Source organism: Corvus cornix, chromosome 1 (genome assembly GCF_000738735.6).
Source record: "Corvus cornix cornix isolate S_Up_H32 chromosome 1, ASM73873v5, whole genome shotgun sequence".
NCBI lineage: Eukaryota > Metazoa > Chordata > Aves > Passeriformes > Corvidae > Corvus > Corvus cornix.
The window spans coordinates 115,017,970-115,035,626 of NC_046332.1; positions in this window are offsets into that span (position 1 = coordinate 115,017,970).

Consider the following 17,657-nt stretch of genomic DNA (forward strand, 5'->3'; position numbering starts at 1 on the left):
TGATAGATCTTGTCAGTCAAGGATTCCAAAGGCCCTACACTGAACCCAGGTAAGGGGTGGAGTTACTTCTTTTCATGCTTGCCACTCTTCTCAGTTATGTAGTATTTTATTGGACTTTGTTAAAACTCCAGTTCTTATTCTCAATTCTTCTAAGGCCTGACCTTATCTCATGCTCCTGCAAAGTCATAGAACATCATAAAATTCACAAAATCCCAGAATCCTTGAGGTTGGAAAAGCCCTCACAGCCCATTGAGTCCAAGCTGTGCTTGATGCCCACCTTGTCCCCAGCCCAGAGCACTGAGTGCCACCTCCAGGCCTTCCTTGGGCACCTCCAGGGATGGGGACCCCAAACCTCCCTGGGCAGCCCCTGCCAATGCTTGACCGCCCTCAAATTGTTCCCAGTTCTGTCGAAATCAGTCTCCAAAATGGAGAGGTTGTGCCACCTGCCCTCCTGCCTTATAATTGTTAACAAATTACTTTTTTGGAGGTCATTTTAGAGAACTCAATATTTGGGTACGCGACGGAAGAACAGAATTTGCCGTGCAAGCACAAACGCTGAGGGAGAGAAAATAACGTGCTGCAGACTGGCTGATTATTTGTCACACAAGCAAATCTGTATTTAGAGAGCTCCATAAAAAAAATAGTTTCCATAGTGAAAAGTGAGAACACCCACCAGCATTCGGCAGTTGGGAACAACCAGTTTGTGTGCAAGGAGGAGAAACATAAAGAATACCCTTCAGTTTTCCCACTGTTTTCCTTGGACCGTGAGGCATGCTGAATGTTCCTGGGAAAAGTGGAAACCTTCTCCAGTGCTGCGAAGAATTCAGATCCACGTCTTTCATTGTCACTGGCTGAGTGCACGTATTTACTCGCAGGGCACTTTTATGCAGTGTGATGGAGACATCAAGCTGGAGCCTGGGCCAGTATTCTCGAAATAACTCACCATTTGGGAGGAGAATAAAGGGTGTTAATCTCAGCTCCTTGGCTGGAACTCCCAGTAAAGTTTTTACTTCTCCACTCCCCAAGAATAGGCGCAGTGTTCCACAAGAAATAATTCATATTCAGAGTGTTACTCCGTATATAAAATTTCAGTGCACCAGCGCACAACTAATCCTTAGAAGGGAAAGTTGCCCTCAAAAATCCAGCCAGCTCCGCAACGCTTAATGTACATGGACTTGAATGATAGGCAAAATGTTGAAAGAATTAAGTTAAATGTATTTCGGGGTGGGGCGGGGGGAGGAAGAAAACATTAGGAAAACTCTTGGGCAAATCTTTTGCAGATGGCAGACGGCTTAATTGCTGTGGTAAACTTGTCTGAGATTCCTGGAAGAATTTGGGTGCTGGAGTAATCCGTGGAACCCAACAGAGCCGGGTTTTAGCGGCTCAAAGCGAAGGCGTGCACGTCTTCGTCGTAGCTGGGTTGCTAAAGTTTCACCCAGGGTTTTGGGAGTGGGTTTTCCCTGCCTTTATTTTTTTCCATTTAACTCCTTTTAACCAATTAAAAAGTTGTGCACGTGTTATTTGGGCAGGGAAGCGACAGAGGCCTTGAATGAAGCAAACGAGGTTACAGGATTCCTTTCTCCCAAATGTCTCCCTGGAAAGTTTTGTGCTGTCCACAGCTGGACAAAAATAGGGAAAAATTTATATTTTTTTCATGGACTATTGTGCAGGACACAGCACCAACCAGAGAAGCACACTGGGGGAAGTGGAAGGGCTCTTGTGTGACTTCTTAGTCCACACTCATCAGTTTGGAGACCAAATTGGCATCAAATGCCATTCATGTAATTCCCATAATATCAACACAGGGCAGTGGTCACGGCCCCAAGGCTGCCAGAGCTCAAGGAGAGTTTGGACAATGCTTTCAGGCACATGGTGGGATTTTTGGGGTGTCCTGTGCAGTGCCAGGGGTTGGACTCAATGATCCTTGTGGGTCCCTAGCTCTTAAAAAAAGAAATCTCTCTTATTTTTTGTTTCTCTCAGACGTGTGTTGCTGTTAAAAGCTGATAAAGTGGTGGGGATGATGTTCTTTTACAGGTGGGTCCTGGTCTGGTGTCTCTCATTGCACATTTTTCCCCTTTCAGGACAATATTCCTGGAAGTGAGCAATTCCCCAAAGGATAATATGATTTCAAGACAAAAATAAACCTGCCAGGGAGGTTGGGACAGGGTTATAGAGCAGTGTTATTCCTCAAAGTATTAAAAAAACCCCAATCCTTGAACATTTCATGAGCTATCCAGGTAGACCCCCTAAGAGGTGGCATTTTTAGGACTTTCCTCTGCAGGATGAGCATCTGGCACTGCTTGTTTGCAGGTCAGTGGCTCCACACGCCATCAAACCACGGGAGCTTTCAGCAGCCAAGGTGGATGCTGCATCCCAGCCAGGAGGGATCCATGCTGGGGCACCCCAGGGAAGGGTCTGTGCTTCTTTCTGATTTCCTTAATGAAGCTTTGCAGGAGTGCTGGTGGGGACAGCTGTGGTGAGGGGGCTGTGTGGGGTCACTGAGGAGATCTGGGTGGTGGGGAGGGGGCAGCAGAGCTGGTCAGAGATGTGCCAGGGAAAACCCATTATGCTGGGGGCAAGGCAGTGGGAAACCCCACTGTGAGGTGGGTTCAGGAGCTTTGGGGTTCGGGCTGAGGAGGATAAAGGGCTCCCATGGGGACCCTGCACTGGGCAGATGGACACATGTCAGCATGGACACGGTTTCTGGAAGGGACGAAGGTGGGTCACCTTCCCCGTGTGCACCACATGGAGTGAGGGACTAAACTGCCAGAGAGAGGCAAGCTGGGTGATAGCTCCCCCAGCACCAGCACTGGGAAGGGCCATTTTCCCACCAGAATCCATGATTGTCCCAAGGAATCCCTCCAAGGTGCCACTGCTTTGGTTGCGGTGGATCCTGAGCTCTGCTGGTGTACCTGTGACATCTGTCCTTAAAACGCCAGGCAAACAAACAAACAAACAATGCTTCTGCCACCAGCTGGTTTTGGGTTGAAACGGGAGCAGAACATGAGAAGTTTTTGTTGTCTCCCCTCTCTTTCCCTGCCTGTGCACTCCCACTCTGCTGCCAAAGGCACTGGGTTGGGCTTCCCTGCACACTGAACCTGTTTTTCCCCACAGAGTGCACCTGGAGGAGGCAGAGGATTGTGTTTGCCAAGTTCATTGCAGCTCGTGAGCTTCAGGACTGAAGTTAGTTTTCTCTTTATGAAAAATCTCAAAGAACCAGTGCCTTTCTGGGTGTGTTTTCCAAACACCTTAACAGCCTGCTCATGCATCTGCTCATCTGTTTTCAAATGCTCTTTGCCAGGCTATCCCTGCTAATGAGTTGCAGCTCCCTGTGAGGGGAGCAGCCCTGGAGATTTTTGTGGTCCTGTAGGAAACAGGTGTTTCTGTTTGAAAATGCCCTTTTGTTGTTGTTGTTGTTGTTTGCATTTTAACCCTGAACACAAAGCACGGCCTTCTGCAGAGCAGCTGACAGAGCCATGTGAGCTCAGGCACCTGGATATCTGCTCCTGCTGGAATTTTCCCTCTGCCAGAGGGAGGTGTGTGCTCTCCAGAAGGAACTGGGATTCCTGCACAGTTGTTGTGATCAGCTACAGCCCAGTATGGCTGAAAAAGGCAGCAAGTGCAGGCTGTGGGGATGGAGCAAGCATTTCCTGTACTCCTCCTGCTTTTCTACCATCAGGATCTCTATCCAGCGATGGAGGAGCTCTTTTGGCTGGCATTTCTGTCTCTTCCCTGCACACCAAAAGCCAGCTGAGCTCATGGGTGGTGTGAGCACCACACAGCCTGCCCAGAGAGGAAGTTCTGGGGAGAGTGGGGTGGGAAGTGCAGATCATACCCAAAAAAGGATGAGGAAAGTGCCTCTTTGGCCATCAGGAACTGCTTGATGAGCAACTCTGACTCAGCTGGAGCCCCACGGGAGATTCTGCAGAAGTCATCCATCCATCCTCCTCATGGACTGGCGTGGTATAAACCCGTATTTCCCACAGCAACACTGGGGGAAACCCTCTCTGACCACCACATTAAACAGGAGTTTTGGTAATGTCTGCAACGGGACTCTGCTGTCACAACAAAAGGCTGTTGTTCACTGTGATGCCTCACATTAAACCCCCTCTTGAATCAATGGAGAGAGCCAAAACTTCCAGAGAGTGATTCCCAGCCCATGGTAGGGGGGCTGGAACTAGATTTTCTTTCAGGTCTCTTCCAACCCAGGCCATTTTATTATTCTGAATTCCTAACAGCAAGGAAGCCATGGCTTTAATTGTGCTGAAACCTAAAATGACTTACGCCATGTTGTGGGAGAGAAATCATTCTTTACTTTTGTGTGTCTGAGACGAATTTGATTTCATATTGAACAGATCATGGACAGGTGGAAACCAGAACATGATCTATTGTAATATCCAAGTAAAAATACAAATACAGTGTTCTTAATTTATCAAGGGAGGTCAAAACAGCACATCTCTGAATGGATTTCTGTTGCAGAGCCTCTTAAAAGGAAGGAACAAAATCCTTGGTGCTAAGCTCATTGTGGTCTCCAGTCCACCTCACTCTGCTCTACTGGCAACTTGCAAATCAATAACCTCTTGCCTTGCTGTTCACCTGTCTAGAAAAAAACACCTTTTTTTTCCTAAAATATGCACTTCCCGAGCATATTTGTCTACTGGAGTGAGTAGGAGCTTTGTAAAAGGAAACAAAATATGATTCAGCTCTCAAAGGTGTGGAAATAACCATCCTCAGATATTCAGCGGAATATGCTCCAAGTTGTTTTTTCCTGTATGTGTCCAAGTCACATTTAGTTGACAGCTAATGTTTCTAGCCTGATAATGAGTGTATTTCTCAGAAGTTGGACACACAGGATTTTTTTATGGGTTTTCTTCAGTCCCTTCCTCTTTTTACAGCAGCCTGTAATTCACAGTGCTTCTCTCTCCATTGCAGTGAGGCAGCAGGTGTTCAGTTGAACTGAAGGTTTTAATGGGTAGGGCTGAGAGACAATATTTTAGGGTTGATTCAGAAAAAAAATAAATGTATTTCAAAGCAATGGAAGCTTGCTTCGAATGGGGCTCAAATGTCACTGGATACAAGAGAAGAAATGCAATGTTTTGGTGGAATAATGGAAGAATATTTTCTTGCAAGGGTCCTCTGGAGGCCCCTATCCCCATCCCTACATCCAGTAAGGGTGACTGAAAATCCAGGTGGCTCGAGTGCTTTCTGGTTGAGTTTTGCAGTGTGGAGATTGTTACAGCTGCCCAAACTCAATCCAAGAGGAAATTCCAGGTGAGGGAATGCTGCCCCTGGATGGGTGTTTGGCACGATGCAGAATCCCCAGGCCCAAGGAGAGGTCTGCCACAGGCAACTGGACTCTTTCCTGACCTTGGGAATCTCTTTTCCTGCAGGGATTTCAGGAGCTCTTTGATGACCCTTTGCTTTCATGAGGCTTCGAATGGGCAAAGTCATCACACTTTGCTGTGTGTTCAAACCTAAGATCCAATGCTCTCATCAAATCATTAAAATTCTAAGGAACATGGGTTTTTCATGATCCATGGACAACAGAAAATGCTTCCAAGCGGGATTTCTGCAGCCTTCTTGCCTTGACATTGGAAATGTCCTCACACAGAGCAACAGAGAAATTGCTGTAATAAACTATTGTGTTTACAGAAATTGAACAATATTTATGTGCTATTGGTACTGCTTTGGACAAAATCAATGTGGGGGGTTGTGTTTAAAAAGTCCCTTTTTGTGGAGTTTTTGTGAACTTTTTTCTACAAAGTGATGAAGTCTTTTTTTATCCCAGGTCAGTTCTTCAGTCTTCAACAGCATAAGGATTGATCAGAGGAAAAATATTAAATTTTGTAAAGGTTACTGTGCCTTAAGATTTATCAGTTAAAGAGCTCTTTATTTTCCCCCCCCCCCTCTTTTTACCCATCACATTTTTATTAGATTCCTCCCTTTCCCTCCTGGTTTCATTCTCCTGGTTTGGGGAGTCAGTGAGCTGTAGAAAGCAACGCTCCCTTAGTGGGAAAACTGAGGTTTACTTTTGTACAGACATTTTTATTGTCTTCTTAGTGAGGCTGTTGGTCTTTTAACAAATCTGTCACAGAAAAAGTTCCCCATCAGTTCCTGGATCTGTCCATCTAGTTTTTCGAGCAAAATACTCAGTGCTGGTCTCTTTAAACAAAAGGGAAATTCTTTGTGAAGTTTGAGCAGACAGAACACAATTTATCCTTTCTGTTGTGGTGAAGAGGTCGTGGTGAGAAATTTCGTGTGTGGATAGCACTTAAAATCTTCAGGCAGAAATACCATTCTTGGCTTATTTTTTGATCATCAAATGTGTGCTTGAGCTGGCAGATCTATCCAGAAACTTTAATTTAAAGTTTTGAGTGTGTAAATTTGGCAAGTTTTTTGGTCTCTCTTAGGGCTGGGTGTGTCCTGTTGGCTCACAGTATATGCAAGAAACTACGGCGTGAGGTAAAATGCTGAGTAGGTCCTTGCATTTAGTGGGTTATAACAGAGGATGATGCAGTGGCCTACCCCAAGAATTAGGGGTCAGAGCCAAGGAGAAGGCAAATCCTGTGGTGTTGTCATTGCCAGAGCAGATATTTAAGAAAAAACCTGTGGTTTGGTCAAAGTGGAGTGGGAAGAAGCAACAAGCTGTTCCTTAGTGTTCCCTGAAGGGCCTAAAGAAGTGGCTGGGCTGGAAGACAAGGTGGCTCCTCAAGGATGGGAGCAGAAAGCCACAGTGTGAAACTCAGACCCAAATTTACCAGGAGAAAGAACAGCTCTGACCGAAGGTGTGGTGAGTGAGAAGAAATAGTGGAAGGAAATTTGTTCCTTAATTTAATTGAACTTCAAGAAAGTGCCCGAAGTGGCGAATCAGTGAAATAAAGTATCTTGTGCATTTGGAGGAGGAATAATGGCCCTGGCAGTCCCATGTCACCAATGGGTGGCAGCTGCAACCATTCACCTTAAATGATCTGAAGACCAAGACTGCACTAGGTAGAGGAGAAGAGTGTTGGTGTTCCTTAAGAAATGCTCCTCTTTGATCTGGGTCATTCCTTCTTTGGCTTTTCAGTGTTCCCTTTCAAATTTAAATGGCATTTCATAAAAAGCTTGGCTTCATCCTTAACACTTTTGGGTATCTACAGCCATGGATGGCTGGTAGTGAGAAATCTTCCTAAGGACACCCACGTATCAGCTAATTTGCTGACTCCAGGGAAGGAAATTCAGCTCTTTCAGTTCTGCAGTGATCCCCATCTGTTCTGTCCAGGCCTTCTCTTTCGATCAAGCTGATGTTGTCTCTCAAGAGAGGCCAGGAGAGGTTTGTGGTGAAAATCCAAAGGTGGCTGATCAAGCAAGGCTGATATTAATGATCCCAGCTGGTTTTGACAGGGACTCCACATAAAAATCCTTGTCCCTACAACACCTAGTGGAGGACCTGACCTGATCCTCCTTATAAACCAAAGCCTTTAGGATCACACATTTCAAATGAGGGGGAGGGAGGAAGGAGACACCTCTTACCAGGTGTGAAGAGCTCTCTGCATGCATTAGAAAAGATAGCAAAGGCCTGTGAGAGTTGTGGTATGGTCTGATCTCAGTGGGTCAGATGTGAAATGAGATTTGGAGCCAGTTTCTCGGGGCTGGAAGCCTTATGGTTGTGGTTGCTTTCAGCACATCATGTTTAGCCAGAGGATGGTACCATCATCTCATATTTCAGGGGTCTGAAGAGAATTAGTCTTGTACCAGGCAGGACAAGGTGAAGAGGCAGGGCTGACTTCATGATTGGGGTTTCACCTGGGATTGGATTCACCTGGGAAAGGTTAGCCATGGCTCCAGGTCATAAATGTGTAAAGAGGGCTCGCTGTGAAGTAGCAAAATACTCAGAATACAGCCCAAAGAAACTGGTGCTGAATCTGCGCTCTTGCCACCCCAGCAAGTTGAATCTTTCATGTTTCTGAGGGCTGGTGAAGGTGTAGAAACAGGATTTTCTCATTCATACTGCAGTGGATTCCTTCCATGTTCTAGAAGTGAACCAATTATTTGTTATCCCACCTGGCATGCTTGGGGCATCAAAGTATTCCAAATGATGGAGAAAAATGTGGACAGTCAATTACAGCTGCTGCCAAACCATGGAGATGACATGGGGCTGTGCTGGTTTATCTGAGAACCTAATGAAAATATGGTGTGTTGGTCAGAATTTCTCTCATTTTAGGAATCTAAGCTTAAAAATTATCGTGTTTCTGGATGTTAGCAATGGTATTAACAAAAATTACCCGGCTCTGTGACTGTATGCTGACTTGCCATGGTGGCTGCCTTTTCCCACGAGGAACTCAGGTTCCTGGTTGGATTAGGTCTGGAAGACCAATGAGTTTTGCAGTCTCATCTGCAGGTCTCTGAGCTGCAGCTTAGGATAGGAGCCTCCAGGCAGAGCTGAGGGGCTCATGCAGGCAAAAAGGGATTTCAGGTGCCCAAAGGGAGAACGTGATGTGAGACTGAACCAGCACTTGCTGGGTCTGTGCTTCATGGACCGACACTCCCTGGCTCATGGGTGGTGGGTTCACAAACATCACAGAGAGAGGCTGACCAACCTTTGCAACAGGGATCTGTGGTAGGAATCAGCCAGGCTTGGACACTCCTGAGCTGGTTTTGGGTGCTGGTAGTAAAACAAGGGGTGAGTATCGCTTTTGCTGCCTGTACAGGGAGAGAAACCTGTCACAGCCTTTTCTCTGACCTGCCACGTAACAGACTGTCAAATGTCACCCAGCTGAGGTCTGGAGAGTGCAAATATTTTCCCCAAATATGATGTTTTTTCCCTACTTCTTCCTGCCTGCCTGATTAAGCAACCTGCCACAGTTCATCAGCACTGTGGAAAAGAAGGTGACATGCCACTGAGGTAAAGGAGATTTCTTTATTAAAGAAATATACTCCTTTTAGCACGCAGCCCTGCTCTCCCTTGGGTGCTGACACAAGAGGAGGGCATGGACAAAGAGCTGAAATCAAGTCAGAGCCATGGCAGGGGGGGTCAGGGGAACTGCCCCATCGTTTCTTGCTGCATCAGAGGCATCGAAGCGCTGGCTCTTTGTGAACATGCAATAGTAGGTACTGTATGCTAACTAAAAACCTAATGTGTTATTCCTGGCTTTTATATACCTGGTTACCCATGGATAAAGCTATATGATATTTATTACAGCAGGGCAAGACTGCTTTGTAATCTGAATATGCTGCATTCACACCAGTGCCTTGAACAAAGTGTTTCTTCATTTCTCCGGCCATTAATGGTTTTCTCATAAGAAACCATGAAGTCAGTTTTGTTGTGTTTGTCAGCTGGGTTTTTGACTGCATGTATTTTGGTCCACAAAGGGGTTATTCAAAACCTCCCCTTCAGTCTTAATTAATTGCAGACCCGGTGGAAGGCGAGCCCAGTGGGGCTGGAGAGGTTCCCGTCTGGTTTCCATTTCGCCCGCGGGCCGTGTGTGGAATCACGGCTGGCTCCCGGCACTGGGAGCTGGGCTGCTGGGCCCTCAGAGTGCTGGGATTGACAGGCACTGCTCATTTATGTACTTATTTAATTATTTATTTACTTTGATCAGCCTCCAGCCTGCACCCAGGGTGCTCACTGGGGGCAGAAAGTCGCTTTGTGCTAGCAAAAGAGGATGAAGATCCCAAACGACCTCACCGCCTCCACGCTATCTCCTTTGGATAAAGGCCTGTGTGACTCTTTTGGAGACAAACTCCCTATTCACGGCACTTAAATCCTGTGCTTTTTAGCTGTGCCTGCTTTCAGCTCTCAGTCTGTTCCAGGATTTCACCTCTGCCAAGGTCTCGTACCAGGGAGGAGAGGGGATTCACGGCGGTCCCGCTGCTTTCAAAATGCCACCGTGTGTTTTAGGACAGCTGTGAAAGTCAGACGTGGAACAGTAACAGTCCCTGCGAAAAAAACTCCAAACCCTATCCCTAATAAATGTGTGTAGTGTCTGAGTACCCTGGCTGGCTGAAACTCCTCAGAGCCTCTACCTACCCTTTTAATTTATGCGTTTCATCTGCCTGCTGCAAATATACCCAAAGCCTGGAGAATGCCTCTGTTTCCCCAGGGGAATATTTTCTATTGAGCTTGGCTGTGCTGAGCTCTCTTTGGCAGATGAGTTATGAAGAGCAGACTTATAAAAGCAGGAGGCTCTTCCAAGCATTGCACAACGCTTGGGATGAAAGGTGGGCCCGCGGTCATGCTGCCCTCACAAAAAACGCACCTCACTGCAAAGCAGGATTGAAAAAGTTCTGCAGAAACTCTTCCAAAGAAGAGTTCTGTGGGAATACCAGCTCCCCTGGCTGGGTTGTAGCTGTGGGGAGAGCGAGGTATGGAGATCCACATGCTCCAAAACCAGGTGGGAAATCAGCTCCCACCACAGGCAGCCTCTCATGGGTAAAAAGGCCTCGTGCTCTGCTGGGTTCCAGGGTAAGAAACAAGGGAAAATGTGCTGTCTGCATCGAACAGCCTTCAGTGTAGTAAATTAAAAGTCAGACATAAAAAAATGCCCCAGGAAATGCCAGGGACAGTCCTGGCATGGCACAGCACAACAATTTGTTATTTGGCATTTAGGTGCCTCCTGCACAGACAGACAGGAGGATTTCTGAGTATTGCGGGGAAAGTGGATGCTGTAAGAAGGATAAAACAACAAAAAGGACTAGAAATTATCCCAGCAGGTGAGGGGACAGCAGAGGCAGGGCACAGAGCTGAGGCAGGATTCACTAAATTCAATAATGTTGTTGTGATACAACATTCCACGTTAAAACACTTATTCCAGCACTTTCCTCTGACTCCAGGTCATGACACAGGACATAGGAAAATTGCACATGCTGGGTTGGAGGTTTCACAGCCTCCCATCTCACCCTGTGGGCAGGGAGCTTTGGCACCACGGGCTGCCCAGTTAGCCCAAGCCAGTGAAAACTGTAAAAAAGCTGTATCATACTGCAAAGGACCTAAAAGGATCAGCTCCTTATGTGGGAAGACAAGCAGGAGATTATTCCTGCCACGTGGCTGAGGGAAGCTGAGAGGCTTTTGGAGAGCTGTGCCTGCACATTCCTGCTGAGCATGAATGGAACAGAGCAAAAGGAGCTGAGGAAAGGATGTTCAGCAATGCATCGGTGTGTCAGGTAGAGTTCAGAAAGCTGAGCATAAAAGTGATGCTGCAAAAAAACTGTACCGATGCCATGTGTAAAAAAGGCATTTCTGTGACCAGGACCTGCAAGATGGGTCAGGCTTCTTAGGCTTGGTCTAAGAGTATTTTTATGCACATCTCTCGTTGGCATCCAGGCTGCTCTGAGTGAAATTTCAGTGTTGTCATTCATGGAAAACATCTTTGTGTCAGTGTCTGGGCTCTAATAATAGTCCCTGCTGTTTGCTGGTGTGGGCATGTGTGGTTCTGGAAGGAATGGTTCTGTGAGAGGGTGGTTATTTCACACTCTGTAGCTCCCTTTTCTCCTCTTTTTGCTCCATTAGCACTCGAGATGAAAAAAAAAAAAAATAACAATTTCCCACTTCAACAGTTCAGAGCTCTCTTGGTTTGATTGCTGTTATCTCAGTGATATTTTCTCTTGTACCCCAGGTGTGCTGCTGAAGGAATTTGAGTCCCGTCATGCTGATGCTGCATGAAAATCTGCTCCTTGATTTGCCTTTTTAGGTGAAAGGGGTTTCCAAGAAAAATGGGCTTTCCATATATTGTCTACTTAAATTACTAAGCAGCAATAATTAATTATTAAGCAACTGACTGCACAAACACCTATTATCACAATCTGGTGAAAAATGAAATCTTTCAACTAAAATTCTTCTAAAAAGAAAAAGGATAAAGTCCTTCAGTACAAAAGGAAAGTGGGCTCCCAGGAAACCATGGCACAAACAAGAAGTAGCAAAAATTGGGAAAAAACAAGCAGGAAAATTGACAGTCTTCAGCAGAGGAGTGCAGTTTGCCTTCTAGACATGCTACAGAAAAATATGAATATCCAAATGAAATTACTAAATCCAGAGGGGAAAAGAAGCCTCCAGTCTGCTCCTGTTTTCCAGGAGTTCAGGGTTCAAGCATGTGAGATCTGTTGACTCCACCAAATGATTTTGGGAGCTGAGGAGTTTGGGGATCATTCAGACATAAAATTTCTGCCTCGGTCAGCCCTGTGGGTGTGCAGACACGGTGACCAAGACAGGATACACAAAAGTAAATCCTCTGTGTTCTTGAAGGGTTGGTTCTATATTAAGGCTTTTGCTGTCATAAAAATGTTGTAACAAGAGCAACAAAATCTCATCAGCTAAAGCTGACCACAATTATTAAGCAAAAGCTCTATGTGACCATTTAGTTTTTAAAAACCCTCACGTCTCAGCCTCAGCATCAGTTTTTCGGGATGTGCTTTTGAAAGAGTTGTGGCAGGTGAGTTGCAAGTCAGAACAGCTCAAGGGTTTGATGAGAGAGACATGAAGAAAGAGAAGAAAGGATAGACAGATGCTTTTTAGTGAAATAAAAGATACCTTCATCATTCCAAGTCTTTACGAGTGACTAATAGAAACCTTACCTCCTATTTTTAGGAGCTTATTGCAGTTGTTATTTGGTGTATCTTGTACTGAATCACAAAGACACAGGCATGAGGGGTCTCTCCACCTCTCACTCAGCTGGGCTGGAATCATTGGGGCATAATCAACAACTTCTGAAACCTCACTTCTCATCAGTTTTCCCCCTTTTTGGTAGCAGCCTTGAACAGTTGTTGCCATGTAGCCACAGAAGAAGAAATATTTTCTACCTGAGAGGCATTTAATCAGGCTTGAGGCACTGCTCGAATCAGAGCTGTTTGGTCTGTGTTTGCAGAGAAAGAGAGAAGAGCTGCAGCTTATAAATTCATCTAAAAATCAGGTGAAGTTTCTCCCAAGTGGAGCAAAGAAGTGGCTCCAGCCTCAAAGAGCTTGCCTGAGGAAAAGAAAATAACTCCACAATACACCTGAAAATACTTTAAAGTAGATGTTGAAGTGATAATATTTCAAAATGGACATCAAGTCCATGTCCTGTTAACTTCCAATAGCTATGGGCTAAGCTTTTACTGGAAATCACAACAGCACACAGCTCTGAGGAATTCTTACAAAACAGAAAGTCCTGAACTTGAGTTTCAAGGAAGAAAAAAGCCCAGCTGGAAAACAGATAAAGCAGAATAGTCACATGTAAGTTGGACATCCCAGGGTATCAAAATCAATTCACCCAAACTTCTGTAATTATGACTGGGGGGACATTTGCTCAAGGTAGTAAAAGGGAGGACAGAATTGTGCTTTCAGGGCTGTGTTTTAGACCACAGAGCCATTGAGTGTCCAGCTGGAGGAAAAACAAAATGATGGAGCTGAGATGTGGAAGAAAAACGCCAGCCTCATCCATCTGCCCCTGTGAGCAGTGCAGGATTTGGCCTCTTCTCATGCCTGAGAGGTGTCAGCACAAGCTGAACCTGAAGCCTGAGTGATGTTTTTCTTGACAAGCTGTGTTAACATCTCCTCCTTTCAGACAGATTTAGTCATGTTCCCAGGAGCAGAGACGGTGCTGAAAGCCTGCAGGAGGTTTCTGTACCAGCCTTACCCTTGAACTGCTTTGTGGAAAGGCACCAGGACTTTCTCAGAAGCTGATGGGACACAGAACACTCAACTTCTCTGAAAGCCAGAGATTTTCATAGAGCAGTCACAGCGTTCCCTTTATGGCTGTCCTGGTCATTGCTGATTTTTTTCCAGGAGTATTTGTGTGTAAACTCTCCGTTTGTCATGCCAGACCTCTCCCCCTACCTGCAACTTTTGTGACAGTGTCACCTGCAGAGCAAATTGTACAGCATCCCTGGTAGAATCCAGCAGGGATAAATCTGGTTTAAAAAAAAAGGAAATTTTGTTTCCAAACAGATCCTTTGGAAAGAAAAAATGATGGATGGAAAAAAAGCCTCAAACCATCAGCAGGACTTTAGGAAAATATATATTTCAAAGTTTGCCAGAGTGTGGCAGTGGTCCTTTAGCAAAGGGAAACACAGTTAAGTTTCAGGCTTCACTGCGGAGGTCAGCTTGGAAGAGGACCCAGACAGCACCTCACAGGGCACACTCAGGATTCAAAACAACCTTCGAGACAGCAATTAAATAAAAACATGCTAAAACCCCAAAAATCACTGCAAAAATCTACAGTAGCTTGACCTGAGGTGTGACAGAAATGAATTGCTAAAAAAACCTTCCAAGGAGGAGCAGTTTAAAGGACGCCTTTGACACTTTTCACAATTAAACTGTTTTCATAAACACCTCATATATCTCCCAGGCTGCTTTGGATGTGCTGCTGCTGAGTGATTCCGCAGTCATTAATGGATTGCAAACCCTCCCTGCCCCCTGCAACCACTGTCGGATAATTAACGACTCAGTACCTTTCCAGGACAATCCCCTTCTTTGAAATATGCCTTGGAATGCACCACGTTGGAGCAAGGGGCAGAGATGGAAGCCATCGAGGGTTGGGTGCCTCACTGCCTTTGGAGCTGGGGGGAGTTCCCATGGAAAATCTGCCTTGTTTACAACTCCAGCTCTGCTGCAGGGGCACTGCTTTGGCAGGAGCTCTAAAGCTGAGAGGCAAACACAAGCTCAAGATCCATCTAAGGGCTTCGTTTGAAGCTGTGACCTTGGAAACGTCTGTCCAGCCTCTGCCTGGAGGCACCGGGCATGCTCCACTCCCATGGATCAAGGGACAGCGGGACAGGAGCCACTGCTGCTGCTGCTTGCACCTGGCCTAGGGATCTCTTTGCTGACCCAAATGGTTCCTCTGGATTTTATCCAGAGGTTGTTGCATGTCAAATGGAGAGATGCTGAGATCTGGGAGTAGGTGTTCCTTTGTCTGTGTGGCTCTCCTAACACTTGGGACGCGGAGGAGGGAGGAGAAGTAGTGAGATCAAGCTGTTTGCAAAAATGGCTGGAAATCAAGATAAAGATTTGCTGGGAGAGTAAGACAGGGGAGCAACAAGCTCTTCTTGGAGCAGGGGAGTGAGGGGTAAGTGGTTTGGTTGCTGCTCTTCCAAGAGGAGGCTGTGTTGGACCCCAGTTGTGAAGAGGCTGCACTGTAACAGTGAGCACACTGAACTCAGCTTGGGTTATCCTATTTCTCCTTTTGGTCACTGCTCTCAAAAACTCTCTGATGGGTTTGTAGGGAGGAGGATGTGGCTCCAACAGTCGTACAAAGAGCCCCATGTGTGCTCCCGAGAGGTGCTGCCACTGCCCAGGGAGTGTCTGAGGTGAAGGGGAGGGTGCTGCAGACCCAGGGTCAGTGTCAAAGAGAAAGAATCGCTGAACTTGGAGCCAGGTCCACAGCCAACCTGCTCATTTGAAGGTAAAGTGGTCATTAGTTCCATGAATGGGATTCACAATCGCTTCTGGGTGTGTGCAGAGCCCTGAGACAAAAGGGTTACTCTGCTGAGTGTATTTGCAAGTGGTTACCTTGGCTTTGGGGTGGGATGTGCTTGGAAGATACTCTGTCCACATTTAAAATGAAGCACTGACAGGTGGCATGACCTGAACCACTTCTTTTTTTTTCTCAGGATGAAAACCCAGTGGAGAGCTTTCCTAAGAAGAAAATATCTGAAATGCATCTGCTGGAACCCCTTGCCTTCCCAGATGGGAAGGACAGCCTGTACCAGTCAGCACCTAAGCCCCACTCACTCGGTCTCTGCCAATGGGATTTGGGAGAGAACTGGAAAAGTAGAAAACTTCTGAGTTAAGATGAAGACAGTTTAATATGTAAAGTAAAAGCCACATTCACAAGCAAAGCAAATCCTGGAATCCATTCCCCACTTGCCCTGGACAGGCGGTTGTTCAGCCATCCCTGAAAAGCCAGGATCCATCACCTTTAACAGTGACTTGGGGAGACAAATGCCATCACCCTAAACTGCAGGAACTCACACCTTCTGATCAATGAATCAATAGGATTATACAGAAGTGTCTTCTTATTTAAAATACCCGTGTGTTCACACATCTCACAACTTTGATGTGATACCTTGCTTACACATTCTACCTACTTACACATTTCACTTGCTTATCTTATACTACTTACACACGAACACATCACTCTACTTATGCATTTTCTTACTTACGCTTTTTACAACTTCTACATAACAGAACTTACACATATTATACTACTTACACACTTTACTTACTTATACATACTTACACATCTTACAACCTTTTCATGATACTCTACTTATACATTTTACAACTTACCCTGCAACTGCTGTGCATGAAATTTCACACTGCTTGATTGGTTTCTCTATTCTGTCCATGAGCTCCACACACACTTTTCTGATAATATGATTGGTTTTAATCCAGTGCAGCACAGCCCTTTTTTATCTATTCCTTGCTGTCTTGATATTTAGTTTTTCAGCTTCTTCTTTCCCAGTTTAGCAGAGTTTACCTTTCAGTCCTTGATGAATTCCCAAGGGCTCTAACAGGTGGGGCTCCTTATCCAAGCAAGCAGAGTCAAGATGATGACAGCAACAAAACCCATCCAGTGATCAGCAGCCAAGTTAGTCCAGGAGAGCCAACCAACAAGACAGCAAAGACCAGGGAACAAGTATAAACCTATCTCACCTCTCCCCTCAAGCCTTCAGACTGGAGCTTAAAAACCCTCTTGGGGCTGATGTGCTGCAGCTGAAGTTGGAAAGGCCAGGTGAAGCTGGTGAGGGTAATTCCAGCCTGATCCCGCTCTGAGGGCTCTGGTAAAAATAACTAAAAATGGTTTGGCTGGGGCACACTATCAAGGTTCAAATACTTTACAACACCTAAACACCCACCTTCCTTCATCTGCTCCCATCTCCAGACTCTGAGCATGATGCTATATGGTATGGGACATCCCTGGGATCATTTGGGGTCAGCTGTCCTGGCTGTGTCCCCTCCCAAATCTGTGTGCACCCCCAGCCCACTCATCAGGGCAGTGGGGTGAGAGGCAGAAAAAGTGTAATTTCTTCTCAGCAATAACGAAAACATCCTTGAATTATCAACACTGATTCCAGCACAAATCCAACCCACAGCCCCACACTGGCTACTGTAAAGAAAATTAACCCTACCCCAGCCAAAACCAGCACAAGCAGTGATTCCTTTATCACACCCTTTTATTGCAGTGATCCGAGTTCAGCTGTGAGGAGGTGAACAGTGAGGAAAAGGTCTGGACTTCCAAAATAGAGACACCTAGCCCTGCAGTGCCTGGCATTTTAGGAAAGAGAACATGAAACCCCAGTACTTTAAAAAGCAGGTGGTGAGAAGGGCAGTGGTGTGAGAAAAAAATGCGCTTGGGTGTCTCTTGGTTTTGAGGAATGAGAGGCTGATTCTCCTGCCAGCTACAGGCAGAGCTCCCTCAGTTGTTTATTCTGAGCTCTACCTCCATGGATCGAGCTGTACTTCTTCCCTCTTGCAGGTGGCCAGCCACGGAGCCTCATGGATCTTCCCTGATGTTGGTCAGGGCATTGGAATGGCAATCACAGCATTAATGTGACCTGCAAGTTTTCCAACCCAAACGTGAGCACAACCCAAGTGAAAGGAAAGCTGCATCTCAAGGGCTGTGTTCAGTTCCAGGCTCTCAGGGCAAGAGGGACCTTGAGGGACTGGAGCATGTCCAGGACAGGGAAGGGAGCTGGGAAGGGGC